At 39.8% G+C, this 19,717-nt stretch overlaps 1 protein-coding gene across 1 annotated transcript in view; it reads right to left on the bottom strand.

Moving 5' to 3' along the window:
* Positions 1-19,170: 19,170 nt before the first annotated feature.
* LOC106091107 (G-protein coupled receptor dmsr-1-like) overlaps positions 19,171-19,717 on the bottom strand; it is a 203,309-nt gene continuing 202,762 nt past the window's right edge. Inside the window, exon 7 of the mRNA XM_059360560.1 lies at positions 19,171-19,256. The gene's annotated coding sequence lies outside the window, so the exon portion shown is untranslated. The remainder of the gene's footprint in view (positions 19,257-19,717) is intronic.

Below are 19,717 nucleotides of genomic sequence, written 5' to 3' on the forward strand. Positions count from 1 at the left end.
GCGAAGACATAACTAACTGCTGTCTTAGCAATAGCTTCTGGGCTGTTATCGCAGCGACCATTCAAGCCATCATCACCACCGCCCAGAAGCCTTAAGGTAGATCTACATGATTTAGAATATTGATGGGGACACTAGCACTATTGAAAAGATCAAACTGTGTTGGCGTGAGTATCATCAAACATCAACTGAATGAAATAGCTTTGAAATAGAGGCAGCCGCACGAAGCAACACGAAGATGTTTATACTGCACATGTGCGTCTTTAAGGATATCATGACATTATGCCCGCATAGGACATAAAAATGCATGTGCGGATGTGTATGCTGCCCATCTATGATCTAGAACGTGAGGTCTAGCTCTACAAGATCAGGCGACACATCAAGTGGGTCTAGACAACATTCATGCAGATATGGTAGCAAATGCTGTGACTAGCTACCGGGTGAATATGATCCTTGGAGAACGGCCGCCTCCTATTGCACCTGAAGAAATTGACTTCCCCCGGCAAACCAGAGTGGTTCTGGGTCAATGACGACCCGGCAAATGCAGCAGCCTCAACCCCTACAGAGCATGGAATGATGCCAACGTGCAGGCATGCCTAGCGAGACCACTCGTCTCAGACCCAGATCCCTCTGGACGCACCCCATTTTTGTCATGGATTTCCTTTGCCCTGAAAATAATACAAACATTAACCAACATACCAAAGGGAATTGTGATGCTTAATAGGCAAGGTGAGGTTAGGTTTTAGTGGCACCTGCCATGAATTGAACCTTTTGTTATACCAGAGGATTTCCAACACTATTGCTTTAGCTTCATGGTCTGTGTCCGACAGAGGTTCATCTTATAATATCCGTTTGAACTTGTCATGGTATCCTTGCGGAAACAGGCATAATTGAGAAAGCTTTGGCTTTCTGCAGTCTTAAATCTCTAAGAAGGTCTTTTCGGTCCTGCACAAGTAAAAATAATCTTGAGAAACAACAACTTTAGTCGAAAGTTCGGCCGGGTCGAATCTTATATGCCCTCCACCATGGATTTCATTTGTCAAGTTCTTTGCCGTGTATATCTTTATAGGCAAACAAAGGAAAATGGATAAAAATTGCCATACTATTGGGGTCATATCAGGTTATAGACCGATTGGGACCATAGTTGGTTTGTTGATGTTGGAAACTATATAAGAAGTCATTGTTCAAAATGTCAGTCAAATCGAATAAGAATTGTGCCCTATAGGCGCTCAAGAAATAATATCGGGAGATTGGTTTATATGGGAGCTATATCAGACTATAGACCGATCCAAACCATGTATGGTAGGTATGTTGAAGGTCATATGAGAAGTAGTTGAACAAAATGTCGGCCAAATCGGGCAAGAATTGCGCCCTCTTTAGGCTCAAGATTTATAATCTTGAGATCATTTTATATGGGAGCTATATCAGGTTATGAACCGATTTCGACCATACTTGGCGTAGTTATTGGAAGTCAAAACAAAAGACTTCATGTCAAATTTTAGCCAAATCGAAAAATAATTACGCTCTCTAGAGGCTCATAAAGTCAAGATCCGAGATCGGTTTATATGGTAGCTATATCAAGTTATGAAACGATTTTGACAATACTTAACACAGTTGTTGGAAGTCATAACAAAACCTACTTTTCTTTAATTGGCTATGACAGAACATTTGTTCCACTAGCCGAACGTAAAATAGCGTTCCTAGCACCTCGATCTTCTGCGCTCATCTATACTCATTGACACCAAGTTTCGAGGTGTCTCTCACCACTTGATCCTTCCATAGGGCTTTTGCATGTACCACTGTGCTTTCGCAAGTAGCCATGCCTCATATAATATCAGTGTAGTATCAGTGTCGTGTATAGTATAATCTTCTTCTGTCGAGAGGTGTCCTTGTTTCTAAACTGCTTACTTAGTCCAAAGTAGCATCTGTTTGCCAGTATTATTCTTCGCTTTATCTCTAAACTGGTGTCGCTCGTTTCGGTTACTGCGGTGACCAGATAGATAAATTTGCTGACTATCTCAAAGTTGTTGTTCCCAACATTCTTATATCATTAGCTGCCAGCCTCATTTTCACTGACTCTCTTCCGGTGACCAACCTATGATGTCGATGTCGTCGGCATAGGCGAGTAGCATGGGTTCTCTTGCGATTAGTGTGTCATATCTATTCACATCTGCATCTCGTATAATCTTCTCCAACAGCATATTAAAGAGATCTGAAACCTCATTTGGTATTAAATGGTTCGGAGAGATTCTTTCCTTTTCTTACTGTGTGTCAGCAAGTGTCATCCTGCAGAGTCTTATTAATTTTGCAGGGATACCAATCTCGGATATGGCTTGAAATACCTTTGAACGTAAAGGGGTATCGAAAGCGGATTTGAAGTCAACAAAAAGATGGTAGTTGTTGATTTGTCCTTCTTGGCTCTTTTCTAGGATTTGGCGCAGTGTGAATATCTAATGCCGCATTGATAGGCCCAATTATTTCTTGGAGGTTTCAGTCTTTCACACTGTATGCTCGAGAGTATCTTGTATGCGATGGGGAGGAGACTTATTCCTCTGTAGTTGGCACATTCCGTCTTGTCTTCTTTCTTGTGTACGCGACATAGTATGCTAAGGTTCCAATCATCGGGTATGCGTCGCCTCCGGTCTTAAATAGTTCAGCGGATAACCCGTCGGCTCCTACTGCATTGTTGTTCTTTAGTCGGGTCACTGCTACTTGGACCTCATTCTGACTAGGAGGTAAACATTCTATACCATCAACAGGGACTGGTTCTGCGGAATTTTATTCGCCCCCATCGTCGGCAGTTGGGTAAAATGTTCTTCCCATATCCTCAGCACGCTAAATGTGTCAGTTACCTATTACCTTTCACACTCACGTCACTCCATTTCCTTTTTCTTTCTGCGGAATAGACGTTTCTCCTCTCTCCTTTTCTTCCGATACCTCCCCTTCATCTGGCGCGTTGCTACTGATTGCAGGGTTGCTTTATATGGCGCATTCTTGGCTTCAGTAGCCTCTCGACGCTCTTGGTCGTATTATGGGTTTCTTGGGGAAGGCTTCCGGTACCCAAGTCAGTTGGGTCAGTCGAGTGGAGTATGCCGCTGCCATTTGTTGTGCTTGCAGCTTTTCAATGTCCAGCTTCCGTGCAGTGTCAAATCGTACTTTCTCGTCATGTTTAAGCGGGTGCTAACCTTTGCTGCAACAAGGTAATGATCCGAATCTGTATTTGCTGCACGGATCGATCGTACATCTAACACGCTGGATGAATGCCTTCCATCTATCACAACGTGATCAATTTGGTTTCTTGTATTTTGATCGGGTGACAGGTATGTGAATATTTTTATGTTGCAACCAGGTACTACTAACTACCATGCCTCAACCCATTACTGGACTTTTTTGTCTTCCACCCATCTGTTGGACCAAAAATGTCATCCATCGCTATTTTCGCATTAAAATCTCCCAGAACGATTTTAATATCATGGACGCGGCAGCGGTCACATTATCGCTCGTAGAAAATATCCTTGGTCTGTCTCCCGTTGGGGCATGGGCACAAATAAGGCTAATGTTGAAGAATTTGGCTTTTATGCGGATTGTGGCTAGCCTTGCATCCACTGGAGTAAAGCTTGAGACACGGTGCTTCACTCTCATGCCACATATTCATGCCTCGTGTTATAGCAGCTATAGTATAGTTTGTAACCGTTTGGTGTTGTTGTGACGCCATTACCAGTCCATCGCACTTCCTGTAAGGGGATTATACCTGCCTTGTACTTCTCTAATACATTCGCCACCGCGTATACTGCACCTTCTCAATAGAGATTGCGGACATTCCAGGTGCAGATCCTCAAATCATGGTCCTTTTTTCTCTTGCGTGGGTCGTCAACTTTAAGGGGTTCGTTCTTACTATTCCTTTGTTTCTCAGAGTGATTCTCATAGTTTTCCGGGGGCGGATTACTGGCCCAGGCCCCCACCGCATGGCCTTTGTGGGGTCGAACATTTATCCCTCGTTGTCGCGAGCCGCTTGCTCCAATATCCGACGCTCACCTCCAGCCGCCCCTAATCTGGGAACAGACGCTAATGTTGGCCATGGTTTATTTGAAGGCGCCAATAACTCGCCTTGTCATTTCAAGTATCATTGGCACTCAGTATCTAATTAAGAACCGCATAAAAGCGGAGCTTTCCACTATCAAAGCTCCAGCCTGTGTGGTGCTCATATACATCCCGTGCCGGCCGGAGTCATAACAAAGCAAATTGTGTGTCATAACAAAACAAATTGTGGGTCATAACAAAACACTTCACATAAAATGTCTGCCAAATCGGTCAAGAATCGCGCCGCCTAGAAGTCAAGATCCAAGACTGGTTTTTATGGCAGCTATATCAAAACATGAACCAATATGGCACATTTAAAATCCTAACTAACCTACACTGATAGGAAGTATTTGTGCATAGTTTCAAGCGCCTAGCCTTCGAAAGTTGGCGTGCTTTCGACAGACAGACGGACGGACATGGCTAGATCGACTTAATATGTCATCGCGATCAAGAATATGTATATAATGGGTTCTTAGACCAATATTTCGATGTGTTGCAAACGGAATGGCGAAGTTTGTATTCCCCCATCCTATTGTGGTGGGTATAAAAAAGACGATAAAACTTAGTAAAAATTTATACTTGATAGGCACCAAGTGCAAGCCAACATATAACAAGAACAACAACAATATTATTCATAAGCAGCGAAACAAAACCATTTAACACCAGCGCACATGTGCTTAGGTGTTATGGTGGTTGTTTGTTTTATTTTCTTTGTTCGGTCTCGCGCAGCTTGTTCTCGTTCGTTTACTCTGTTTAGGCTTCGTTTCTCTTTCCCTCTCTCTCACTCTCTACTATTACTCTAGAAACAATTTTGTTTATTTTGCTGCCGCGGAAATTTAAACTCATGATTGCATATTTGGTCGTATTGCACTCATCCTCTAGCTTACCGATATCACTTTGTTGATGATGAAATAATTCATTAATCATACCTGCACGGTATTAAGTGTCTCAATTTAATTCAATTACAGAAAAATGTCGAAACCACTTTTGAAAAAAAAAAAAAAAAATTAATACGAAACACATACTTTTTGATCCGAATATTCTAAAATAAGTTTAAAATAAAATAAAGAGATATTTGGCCGGTCGGGGGATGAGAACTTGGGCTTGCAAATCATGAATAGCACGGGAGTCTGGTGTGCAAACTTAACAACAGAATTTGTTGAAAACCCACAAAATGTCAAACGTTTTGTCTGTCAAGTCTCTCCGAACCTACTTCAACAATTAAAGTCTCATATTCAATGCTAAAATTCGTTGATAATTAACTGTTTTATATACAAATTTGATAGTTGGTTCTTTCTTAGAGTTATTTTTTTCTGTGTGTGGATGAAGATGCAGCTGCATATGAATCTAGCGTAAGTTCGATTGGTTTGGTTTGTATTACTTTGAATATTATGGAAATATGTGAAGGGCTGTAATATATATGATGATATCCATATTACCTACCTGGTTATTTGCAACAACATACCACAATTTGGATAAGTTGGGAAAATATTTACTTCAAAGATGTTTTGCAGAAAAAAAATCAAAACTTATTCCTAATCATATATACATGAATAAGTTCTTAGTCTATGCTTATGGAATTTAAATAACAAGTACACTTCCAATAAAATAGTGGTTTAGGTTCTTAAAACATTAAATCTATTTAGTACAAAGAGTTGTAAATAATAAATTGATTTTTAGATAGGTCTGAGGGAAACCATTTATTTGTAGTTTTGTTTTATTTTCAATAATTTTTAAATACATTTTTAATGATTTTCCTAGAACATCTGAGCTTAAGATTATATTTTTCTTATAGACAATATATTTTTTTAATACATACAGATAGTAAAAAGAATTGTTTTTCTTTTGTTTGGTCTCAATTTAAGATATCCTACTCTTTTGGGGCTCGGCAGAGAAAGATTCTTACAAGGAGACAATTTGAAAGTTTTTACAGCCAGTCAGTCCATTGCCTCATACCCACCGTCATAAGGTGGAGGGTAAATATATAACGCCGCATAGTGACATAGGAAAAGAAGTAAGAGCGTGCTAAGTTCGGCCTGGCCGAATCTTATATACCCTCCACCATGGATCGCATTTGTCAAGTTCTATGCGCGGTATCTCTTTTTAGGCAAACAAGAACATTGAATAAGAACTGTTATGCTTTTGGAACTAAATCAACTTATGGTCAATTTCGGACCATAAACGAATGCTGAACATTGTGTAATATTTCAGTTCATTCGGATAAGAATTGCGCCTTGTAGAGGCTCAAGAAGCAAAATCGGGAGATAGGTTTATATAGCTGTATCAAGCTATTGATCGATTCAGACTATATTAGAGACGTATGTTGCAGGTCATGAGAGAAGCCGTTGTACAATATGCCTGCCAAATCGGATGAGAATTGCGCCCTCTAGACCCTCAAGAAGTCAAGATACGAGATCGGTTTATATGGCAGCTATATCAGGTTATGTACCGACTTGCGCCATACTTAGCTCAATTATTGGAAGTCATAAAAAAACACCTCATGGAAAATTTCAAATCGGATGAGAATTGCGCGCTCTATTGGCTCAAGAAGTCAAGATCCAAGATCGGTTTATATGACAGCTATAGCAGATTATGAACCGATTTGAATTATACTTAACACAGTTGTTGGAAGTCATATCAAAACACTAAGTGCAACATTTCAGTCAAATCGGATGAGAATTGTGCCTTCTAGAGGCTCAACAAGTCATGACCCAAGATCGTATAATATGACAGCTATATCAAAACATGGACCGATTTGACCCATTTACAATCCCAACTGACCTACACTAATAAAAGGTATTTTGTGCAAAATTTCAAGCAGCTAACTTTACTCCTTCGAAAGTTAGCGTGCTTTCGACAGACAGACGGACGGACGGACATGGTTAGATCGACTTAAAATGACATGACGATCAAGAATGTATATACTTTATGGGGTCACAGACGCATATTTTGGAGGTGTTACAAACTGAATGACGAAATTAGTATACCCCCATCCTATGTTGGAGGGTATAAAAATATGGGTTTTAGGCTGAAGAAATCAAATCCGGGGATCGGTTAATATGTTGGAAGGCCTAAAAGTTTATAGGCTGGAGAAGTCAAATCCGGGAATAGGTTTATATGGGGGACATATTTATTTATGTTGGAAGGCCTAAACGTTCTTCACATACTAAATTCACATTGTTGCAAAATGCGTTGGGCTGTCTAAGTGATCGCGGTTTCGAACCGGACATTACATGCTTTCAACTAATCACTAATTAGTAAGTGGTGGTAGAAGCAGGACTTTCGACCTTCATGACATGACATGACCTTTATCAGGTCAAACCTTTCTTCAAAGTCAGAATGATAAAGTAACCACCAAACCAGGTAAGGACGGGCTAAATTCAGACGAAGCCGACCTATTTTGTTTTTTCATTCATTCCCACGCCACTCACACCTGTCCCTAATGACGGAGGGGGTAACCACCCATTAAGTAGGGATGCGTACACCCCAAAGCCTAAACTGTAGTGGGTAAGGGTAATACTGGCTACATAAATTTCACAGTCAGTTAAACACAAGAGTAAGATTAACATACACATTCTGTCTTAAGCAACATAGATATTACACAACAATGAAAGGACAATGAAATATACACTCTTCTCTGCCAACTTCTACAACAAACAATTCTCGAAGGATAGAGTTTTTTATAACATGAATAGGATCCGTGAAACATATACTATTACACAATTTGTTATATACGTAGCATATAGAGCGAGGCGGATTGATTAATTCGTAACGAGATCTCACTATAGGTAGTATAAGATGTATGTAATGCCGAGTATTTCAGAGAGATATATTAAACTTTAATTCGCCAGTTAAGAATTCGTATTCAATCTGACCAAGCAATGATTTCATTGTTAATACGGCTCTAAGCATCAAGCGTCCCTCTTCGAGCGTTGGTAAATCAATAAATTTCAAGCGGTTTTAGCCGGCTCGGAGATTTGAACCTATGTTTGGTAGTCTCGCACGCATCCTTTAGCCTACCGATATCACTTTGTTGTAAGTAAGAGCGTGCTAAGTTCGGCAGGGCCGAATCTTATATACCCACCACCACGGATAGCATTTGTCGATTTCTTTGCGCGGTATCTCTTTTAGCAAAGAATAATGAATAAGAACTGTTATGCTATAGGTGCTATATCAAGTTATAGTCAGATTCGGACCATAAATGAATTGAATGCTGAACATTGTGGAAGTCATTGTGTAATATTTCAGACCATTCGGATAAGAATTGCGCCTTGTAGGAGCTCAAGAAGCAAAATCGAGAGATCGGTTGATATAGGAGCTATATCAAGCTATGGATCGATTCAGACCATATTGGACACGTATGTTGAAGGCCATAAGAGAAGCCGTTTTACAAAATTTGTGCCAAATCGGATGAGAAAAGCGCCCTTTAGAGGATCAAGAAATTAAGATCTCAGATCGGTTAATATGGCAGCTATATCAGGTTATGTACCGATTTGCGCCGTACTATGCACTGTTGTTGGAATCATACCGAAACACTACGTGCAAATTCTCAGCCCAATCGGATAAGAATTGTGCCCTCTATAGGCTCATGAAGTCAAGATCCAAGATCAAATCGGACGAGAATTGTGCTCTCTAGAGACTCAAGAAATTTCTTCCTGCTAAATTTCGAGAGAATCGGTTAGTAAATGAGTACATTATTGCAATATCTGACATATACAATATATGGAATCTACATCTAATTCTGAACCAATCTCAACCAAACTTCTTTGATATTTTGGTAGTCGTCGAGGAAAGCGTTGTATAAAATGTTGGCAAGATTTGTCAGTAAATGCACTTGCAGTGGCTCTAGAAGTGAAAATCGGGCGATATATATATATGACAGCTATATCTAAATCTGAGCCGAATTTCTATGAGAAATTTCCCAAATATATATATTGGGGAGCCCTATCTTAATCTGAACCGATTTCGAACAAACTTCTCAGATCTTGTGGTAGTAATGGAGGGAAGCGTTGTACAAAATGTTGGCAATATTGGTCAATAAATGCACTTGCTGTGACTCTAGAAGTTAAAATCGGGCGACATACATATATGACAGCTATATCTAAATTTGTATCGATTTTTGTGAAATTCACCAGTAATGACGAGAGTCAAGAGAAAATCCTTCCGATCGGTATACTTATCAATGGGTCTATCTGTCCTACTTCTCGGTGTTACAAAGAAATGCACTAAGTTATAATACCCTGTACCACTGTAGCGCTGTAGGGTATAAAAATTAATTAATCTTCAAAATTATTGAAACAAGGGTGTTGATAAACATTCTAGCTACTTTCCGTCCTTTGAAATTTGCACCATTTAATTGAATTAGACTTATTTAAGAGACTGAAGATTTTGTGACGGTTTTAACGATTTTTATACCCTCCACCATGGGATGGGGGTATACAAATTTCGTCATTCTGTTTTTAACACCTCGAATTATGCGTCTAAGACCCCATAAAGTATATATATTATTGATCGTCATTTTAAGTCGATCTAGCCATGTCTGTCCGTTCGTCCGTCCGTCTGTCTGTCTGTCGAAAGAACCCTAACTTTCGAAGGAGTAAAGCTAGGCGCTTGAAATTTTGCACAAATACTTTTTATTAGTGTAAGTCGGCTGGGATTGTAAACTGGCCAAATTGGTCCACGTTTTGATATAGCTGCGACATAAACCGATCTTGGGTCTTGACTTCTTGAGCCTCTAGAGGGCGCAATTCTCTTCCGATTTGACTGAAATTTTGCTCGTAGTATTTTGGTATCACTTCCAAAAACTGTGCTTAGTATGATTCAAAACAGTTCATAACCTGGTATAGCTGCCATATAAACCGACTTGACTTCTTGAGCTGCTGGAGGGCGCAATTCTCATCCGATTTGGCTAAAATTTCCATGAAGTGTTTTATTTGACTTTTAATAACTGTACTAAGTATGGTGCGGCGGTACATAACCTGATATACCTGTCATATAAATCGATCTTGGATCTTGACTTCTATAGCCTCTAGAGGGCGCAATTCTCATTCGATTTGGCAGAAATTTTGTGAAACGGCTTCTCCCATGACCTTCAACATTCGTGTCCAATATGGTCTAACTCGATTAATAGTTTAATACAGGTCCCATATAAACCGATCTCTCGATTTTGCTTCTTGAGCCCCTACAAGGCGCAATTCTTATCCGATTGGACTGAAATATTACACAATGACTCCTACAATGTTCAGCATTTAATTCATTTATGATCCGAATCGAACTTTAACTTAATATGGCTCGAATAGCTAACAGTTCTAATTCATTATTCCTTGTTTGCCTAAAAAGATATACCGCGCAAAGTACTTGAACAAGGCGGTCCATGGTGGTGGGTATATAAGATTCGGTCCGGCCGAACTTAGCACGCTCTTACTCGTTATTTTTAATTTTTACGTAGGATTTTCGATCAACAACTTTCCTCTTCCCTTAGCTCTCTACAGTTATTCGACCCTTGAGTCATTATGGAATTCTCCAAGGAATGGATGTCGTGGCGGCCCTCTAGTCGGTGAGAATTCTTTTGATCTCTATGCCTGCTTTTTATTTTCTATTAATATTTTTCTAATGACTTTCGTTTCTGCTTGCTCTTCAATTTCTTTTTCTTCGAGGATGAACACAAAGGACTAGAGGTCTCCGAGTAAAGCGGGTGGCAACGGTGTGCTTTTTAACCTAACGCAGGGACATAACTTCGTACTCAAAGTTTCAGCCCACACTCCAGGTGGACAAATCATACGATCAGTTTATTTAGCCGCTGTATTAAGTCCGATTGAGACAAACTTGGCAGGGATATTCGGTTTCAAAACAGAACGTTAACACGTTGTAACCAAATCAAAAAAAGTTTAATTGTAGATTGATTGATATGGCAGCTATAGCAAAAGATGAATCGGGTTGATCCATTTACAATCACTGCCGACCGTAAGAAGAGATATTTTTAAATAATTCAGAGCTCGTAGACAGACGAACGGGCCGTGGACGACGTTAGGGCTGGACTATCAGACCTGAGTTTCCTCCGCGTATATTACATGTACCCCCCAAAGAAAATCCTGGCTACGTCCCTGGAACGGACATTACTTAAACTACTAAGAATGTAGAAACGAATAATACATCAACTTCAAAGCTTCTCAGAACAATATGTCAAACAGCTCCAATTGCATAGATGATGTTGTTATATCAGAGTATAGCAAGTAAATATTATACCCATGGATGGTGCACAAATTGTTCGATCTTCCATGTACAGCTCACCGATACTTACTAAGCATGCTTAGTCGTCTCACGGGTTATTTGTGTCTAAATTGGCTTAAATTTAGCAAGCGAAGTTATTAAGTTATTTTGTTTGATATCTACAACATCTGTTGTCAAGATAGTCCGTTAGTTTATGTGAAAATTTATATGCGTTTAAATTTTGAGTCCTTATATACACATAAACCTTTTTTTTTTGGGAATATTTCTTTTCTTCATTAATGCTCCCATCTATGTGCGTGTTCATGGCAAGGAATCGAATATGTTAATCAAATATTCATAATCCCATTAATGCACTAAAAGGATATATTTTATCCCTTTGTCATCGTATTTTTCAATAATACGTCATTAATGTCCGGTGTTGCTCCTAAGGCTATTTTAACCAAATCAAACGGAAGATATTCGATTGTGATAAGGAACCCATTTCAATATTCAACCGCTTCCTTTCACATTTGCCAGATTGGTGACAACTATGCTCTGTCAATGCTCCATAAGGTTAGAGGTTGATATGAGCTTCCTTTGTTTGGATTTTCATGCTCTAGACAACGGGAAGGACATCCTTTTGTATGTCTCTGAGAAATTTTAAATTGTCTTTGTAATTGTTTGGCAAAAGGAAGCAATTTTTCTTTTGGTTGTAATACTTGGATTAAAATTGCTTGCTGTCCATTGGTGCTTTCCTTTTGTCGGAGATTTAAGTTTGTAATTGTAAAGCGTATTCAGTTTGCCCTGATGTTGCGGCTTCCAAGGATGCTATTTCCTATGTGGATGTAGATGTACAGTGAGCCAAAGAAGTAATGGTATATGCCATTTCGGGTTCTGACATAATATAGTAGCGACATTAAAAATTCTCCCGGTTCGACTTTATGAACTATTATGGGCGCAATTTCCATCGGACGTGGCTAAAAAAATTGAATGGTGGATTTATTCTATGAATGTTTTTATTTGCACCAAGTGGATTGAAATTGAACCATAAGCAGATATAGTTCCCATAGTCACGGATCTTCCAATTTATATGAAATTCTTATCGCATATGGTGGCCACAGACGATCCACAACAAATTGCAACTCCAGTTCGTTTGCAGTTTATGGCATGCAAGTAAGAGCAGAGAAGATATGCTGAAACTTTTGATGAAAGCGCTTTTTCCACGGGATACATGGAAATACTGGAATTAAGAAACAATCAGGTTAATAGAAAGCTCATTACTACGGACATTATGATCAAGGATGCCTTAAAAAGCTGTCAGATATTTAAAACGTCTGGACCTGGCCCTCTGGAAGACGCAATAGAACTGGAGGCCGCAGTGGATGCCTGAACGAGGCCTTTTTGAACGACTACCGCTGCGTAAACCAGCCAGTCATGGTTATCATCTGAGCTGAAGGTGCTCAGAAGGGGGAGCAGGAGGCTGTTTAATAAGGGAGAACGTGGCAGAGAGCTGGGCCAAATATCGCGATACCCTTGGCAAGTTCAAAAAGGCGATGGGGAGGGCGAAGGGGAGTTCCTGGGCGAAATTCTGTGGAGAATTGAAAAGCACTAGTGAGGCATCTAGATTGAGCAAAGTTCTCTCGAAGGATCCTAGCATGCCTAGCTCCCTGAAGAGGGAAGCCGGGACAGCGAGAGTGGTCAGCAGACGATAGAGAAGCATTTCCTGGGCGGCCAGGAAAAGGCCGGTGATCAAGATATTGCAATACGTTTATATACGGCCTTGGGGGATGACTCCATCAGGGATATCGTTGACGAGGAGAATAAAGTGTTGGTAGTACGCACTTTCCGGCCATTTAAGTCGGCCGGACCTGACGGTATTATCCTGGCACTACTGCAGGTGTCCCTTGGAGTAACCCTGCCCTGGCTTGAACAGATTTTCTAAGCGAACCCTGTCCTACATACCAAGAGCATGGAGGGAGGTCAAGGTAGTCTTTATCCCCAAGGCGGAGAAAATAAACCACAGCACGGCGAGGGATTATAGGCCTATTAGTCTGTCATCGATTTTGCTGAAAACACCGGAAAGACTGATTGATCTGAAGGTGAGAAGGGGACTGACGCCGGAGAACACAACACACATAACTCAAAGGCAGGTCGGTGGATACTGCCCTTCACGAAGTAGTACAAAAGGTGGAGATGTCTCTCCGACAGGAGGAGTACAATAACGTGGAGATAGGATCGATAGTGGCCGCACTGGGCCGCATGGCGATTCACCTCATAATCTCCCAGTGGACCAATAATAATGTCAGCATTATTAATGCGAACATGGGAGATAGTATGGCCAGAAGGCGCTTGACCAGAGGAACGCCTCAGGGAGGGGCCGAATCTATGGAACCTCGTGATAAATGAAATCTTGATGGGTTTCGGCAGGTGTGGCACGAATATAATCACTTATGCGGAGGACGTCGTGTTGCTGGTCCGAAGTAGGTTTCTGTCAACGATCAGCGAGATCATGGAAGGGTCACTGAGGAGATTGTCGCGATATCCTATCGGAAATGGCTTGAGGACTAACGCAAGGAAGTCGGAGCTGGTGCTCTTCGCTCGTAAATATAATATACCGAAGTTCAGACTCCCGTCCTTGAACGGGATCACCCTGCAGCTGTCCTCGATTCGAAGCTGTCCTGGAAAAGGAATACCGAGGAAGAGGCCGTAAGGCACTATGCGTTTTTTAGTGGGAGGAAGTGGGTGGTAATCCCCAAAATGGTTTATTGGGAATTGAAGGGACGGACGATACTCCAGGAGTGGCTTGACCGATGGCGAACCAGCCATATGTTTGTATGTCATATAAACCGATCCTCCAACTTGCTAAATTCTAATCTTATTTAGCTAAGATTTAAGTTTCTGCTTACGTTGAAAAATGCCGGACTCATTGGTTTTTACTTGATTGAGTTCACTATTTAAATTCGGGAGATCAGTTTATATGACAGCTTTATTCAAAAGTGTTCCGATCTGAATCGAATGCACCATTGGTTTAAATTTTAGCAATATCGAATGAAAAACAATTGAAAGCGTACTAAGTTCGGCCGGACCAAATCTTATATACCCTCTACCAAAGATCGCATTTGTCAAGTTCACTGCCCGGTATCTCTTTATAGGCAAACAAAGGATAATGGACAATAATTGCTTTCCTATTGGCTTGGATGTTAAAGACAATAGTAGATCCCATTGTGCAACATTCAACCAAAGTAAAATCTAGTGATCGGTTTATATGGGAGATTTATTTTAATATGGACCGATATGGCCCATTTACAATCCCAACTGATCTGCACTAATGGGAAATATTTGTGCAAAATTTCAATAGCCTTGCTTCACTCTTTCGAAAGGTAGCATGCTTTCCACAGACAGACATACCAACATAGTTAGATCGACTTAAAATGTCAAGATGATCAAGAATATATTTACTTTTTGGGGTCTTAGATTAATATTTCGAGGTGTTGCAAACGGAATAGCAATGTTAGTATACCCCATCTTATGATGGAGGATATAAAAGCGTGCGAAGTTCGGCCGGGCCAAATATTGGAAACCCACCACCATGGATTGTAATAAAACTTTACAAAAATTTGATAAATTGTTGGAAGTCGTAACGGAGCACTACTTGCAAAAATTCAGCCCAATCAGATAACAATTACGGCTTGCAGGGGCTAATAATTTCAAATCGGGAGACCCCTATATATGGCATTTATATGTGGTTATAGACTGATTTGAACTGTACTTGGCTCGGTTGTTGAAACTCGTAACAAAAGACCACATGCAAAATCTCTGTCAAATCAGGTAACAATGGCTGCCTCCCATATTCAGTCGCCATAGGTTATATAAAAACGAAGTATTTGTGCAAAATTTCAGTCGAATATTTTTAATCAGCGCTATCGTAATTTCGACAAACGGACAGAAGGACGGACATGGCTTGATTGACTGAGAATGTTATGAAAAGGGTCGCAGATCATTATTTCGAGTTGTTACAAACGGTATGACCTATGGTGTAGCCAAGAGGGTTCTTAGCGGGCTAAGCTACCCCAAGAGAATCTGTGGCCCACCAGCATTTTGTCAATACAAACAAATGTTGTTGCAGCCGGGAGATTGATTTATATGCTAGTTTTAGCAGGTTGTGAACCCATTTAGACCATACCAGGTAAAGATTTTTGGAGTCATAACAAAATGCCATGTCAACATTTTTAGCTCAAGCAGATATGAATTGTGCCTTCCAGAGGCTCAAGAAGTCAAATCGGGAGATTGGTTTATATGACAGCTATATCGAAACTTGGATCGATTTGGCAAAACTACAATTCAACCGACCTAAGAAGTATTTTGCACAAAACTTGAAGCTCTTAACTTTACTTCGACATAGAATATCGAAATGATCAAAGTATACATTTGCTTTTGGGTGTCAGGTCAATATTTCTATGAGTTACAAACGGAATGATGTATACCCTCATTCCTAAAGCGATGGTTATCTCCTTGCTAATGGTGGCTACATTTGTGAGGTAAGCCGCCATGTTAAAACTTCTCTACTAAGTGGTGTAGCTATGCAGCACGCCGTTCGGAATAGGTCTAAAAAGGTGGACTCTTGTTATTGAGCTTAAACTTTAATCGGGCTGCACCCATTGCAACATTCCCTATTCCTCAATAGAGTGGTCATGGGAAATTTATTTCAGTTAGTTCCTATATTAGTTCCTAATTCCTATGTAAACTTTGATTTTTAAAGGGACTGTTTAAAAACAAGTAAAAACGCATTAAGTTCGCCCGGATACGCACCACCTCGGGTATATATGTCAACCACATTTCGTCATAATCCGGTGAAAAATGCATTATTTATGCATCCATATTGGACCAAATTCGGTACGGACATTGACTGATCTAATAAATACAAGTAAATGTTAAATATCGCTTTATCGAAATATAGACCGATCTGAACCATACACTTATAGATATTTGTAAGTAAAAACAGCAAAAATGTTTGGTGAAACAATAGAAATTTTGCTGCAAATTATACAGCAGTAGTTTGTTGCTACAATAGCAAACATTTTCTGCTGGTTTAAAATTTTAAAAGGTTAAAAAAGCTCATGAATTTTATTAATATTTCAAAATTTTTTTATTCCATCTTCTATTTCAAAATTTTGGTAATTTTTATCGAATCGGTGGATAAAAAACTTACAACTTCTATAATTTTACTTGTAAACAAAAAATTAACGCCTAAAATTAATTTTTTTTATTAATATATAGAAAATGCCTCAATTGTTGCTTAGAAGTTCAAAAATTTTGATTGGATTTATTCAAAAGTTTAAAATTTTTAATTTAATATGAGCAGACAGTGTTTGCTGATATCAGCGGACTAATTTTTCTGGGTATATAGGACACTGATGTCGAAAAGCCTAACAAAAGTCACTATGTCAATGGATAATAAAAAATGGATAATAAAAAAAGGACCAAGATCTTAAATCGAGAGATCGGTCCAAATCTAGACCGATCTGGGCAGTCTTCAAGAAGGGTGTCGATGTGTCTGACACAACTCACGGTCCAAATTTCAGCGAAATGCGGCAATAAATGTGCCTTTTATGAGCCCAAGTACTTACATCGAAAGATTGGTTTATAAGGCAGCTATATCCAAATCTGCACCGATCTGGGCCGTCTTTAAAAAGGATATCGAAGTGCCCAACAAAATTGACTGTCCCAAATTTCACCGAAAGCGGACAATAAATGCGCCTTTTATAGGCCCAAGGCCTTAAATAAGTAGATCGGTCTATATGGGTTATTAACTGTGCCCTCTCTGCTGCGCCTTCATTATCACCACGTGAAAAAAGTTTCTAACATACTACCATATGTATCTCCCCAGTACAATATGTTTATCTACTACTAAATACCTTTTATTGAGCTCCATATAGCCATGATTGATAAATATTCAGATTTTGGAAGGTGTTTTGAGGGGTAGGTACCTCCTAACACTTGAAACTGATTTTTATTTGAGTGCCATATTATCATGTTCGCCTAATATGCACCTTGGGGACGGCTTTGGAGCGGCCCCCTTGATAATTACACCCAATTTTTAATATTCGATAATCATACTCTCAAATACCTTTCGTTGGAGTCCCATGTTGTCCCGATCAGTTTACTTTTGATTTTGGGCGGTGCCCTAGGTACATGGATTAAATTTTTGACATCATATTCGTATTTTACTGACAAATACCTTTCATTTGAGTCCTATATTGTCCCAATCGGTAAATATACTCTGATGGGGACATTTAGGGGGTAGGGAGGCCCCTCAGTTACATTTTTATGTCAGTTGTGTACTCTTCTTCTAAATAAATACCTTTAATTTGATACCAATATTGCCCAAAGCCGTAAAAGTGTCCTGTTGGGTGGAGTGGTGGGGGACCCCCCGACACTAAGACATTTGTATGCTAAGTTCGTGCTCTGCTTTTAAACAACTTTCATTTGATACCCATATTGTCCCAACCGGTAAACATGTCCGTTCATATGGGTTTTGGGATGGGGCGTCCCCCCAGGTTATTTGACCACAAAGTTTTGGAGTACCAGGTGGCATACAAAATATTGGCGCACCCATCTCCGAGATCTGGCATTTTTGAAAATTGTTGTAAGGGGGAGGGTCCGGATATCAAAAATGTAGAACTCAATTTTCACCGGGGGCTCAAACTCTACTATCTGTGACCATTTCATAAAACTCGGTTAATGCGTTTTTGAGTCAATACGGAACAGACAAATAAACTATCGAACAAACAAAGAAATAAAGCATAACAATTTCATTTCATGTTTCATGTAGATATATCAAGGTATAGTCCGAAATAGCTCATCTTCGAACTCAACCTGCCCAAGAACAAAGAAGGAACCTGTGTAGCGTGATTGTATATACTTTATAGGTTCGGAAATGGATATTTCGAAGTGTTGCAAACGGAATGACAAAATAAATATTCCCCCATCCTTCGGTTGTGGGAATAGAAAATACTAAAAATGCGATTCACCTTTTTATAACAAAAGTAGTTCAAATTGGGATTTGGTCTATATTTCCAATATTTTCTAATCTGATCGGACGCATGGATCTTACCTTAGTGATATAAATAAATTGATAGATAGACGATCATGTCTAAACCATCTTTTTGATTTGGCCTCTCGATTTAATATAGGATCTTTCTCTTCTTCTTCTGAGCATTGATAAAAAATATACACAATTATTGTTCCCTGCATCTTATTTTGACTCACTGTAGCTTGAAAGTTTCCCCATTTCCTTTGAACAGAAATAGCGTTTAAAGACTTAAAAAGTAATTTAAGACACACACACACATTCACACACAGAAAGGTACACATTGCACGCATGTGTTGATGTTGGTGCTATTGTCTTCAGTTAAGGTATGCATGCAGTTATTTGTAACCATTGACGTTATGGTGATGCTTGCAATTCAATATCATTTTGTCAACACCGCAGGGACCGCCTGTTGTTCTCACAGAGTCACCGCCATTATATTGACAGACATGGTCTACTCAATAACCACTATATGGAGAAATGTCAATGTAGCTATCTGCACTAAAATTGTCCTGCTACACATTGGTGACCTGTGTTGTCTGAAACCATTGGTCCGTATACGCACTACGGCTGCGATTATCGGTAGCCAACAGACCATTCACCATAGTACAATCATCCTCATGCAGTGGCATTTGCTGGTGACTGCCATGGTCATGATGCTGATTTTTGCTCTGCTCCTGGCATGAGTCGTTCTCACGATGCTGCCGTGGGTGGTATTGATGATGTCGCTTGTGGGGTCTACGATGCGAGAGTAGACATCTGCCAAGGCGTCGTGGGCAGAAAAGTAAAATGAATGTCTGTCGAAATTGTCGGCTCATCGAGCAATAAAGAATGAAATTAATGCTCGAATTGAGGAGGGCCAATATGTCCATGAGGTCACCTAAAAATATAAATAGAAGCATAAAGAACACCCATGTTAGTACTTTAGCAAAAAAGCATGGTGATGTGACAACATACAAAAAACTTATGGGACATGTATGCGGTTTTTATGCTTGATGCTTTAATTGATTATGCATAGCAGCAATGGGGGAGTTGGAGAATTCATTCTGTTTGTATTGCACGGATACGTTTACGAAATTTTTTAACTATTTCAGAAAAATGTTAATATCACCAAATTCAAAGCCAGCTGGGAAATTTGGCTTGAAAAATTACTGGCCCAGAAAAGAAACAAGACAGTATGTTGCCAAATAGGCCACATAAATCGACTACAATCATTGTGGTTGTAGACCTGATAAGTTCAAGAACTCTCAATGTGTATAGTTCACCATTGTAAAATGCATCGATATTACTTGCTACTTAAGTGCAAGGAGGAAAATCGGTACAAGTACAAGGAGAACAAGT

The sequence above is a fragment of the Stomoxys calcitrans genome, chromosome 1, assembly GCF_963082655.1.
Source record: "Stomoxys calcitrans chromosome 1, idStoCalc2.1, whole genome shotgun sequence".
NCBI classification, from domain to species: domain Eukaryota; kingdom Metazoa; phylum Arthropoda; class Insecta; order Diptera; family Muscidae; genus Stomoxys; species Stomoxys calcitrans.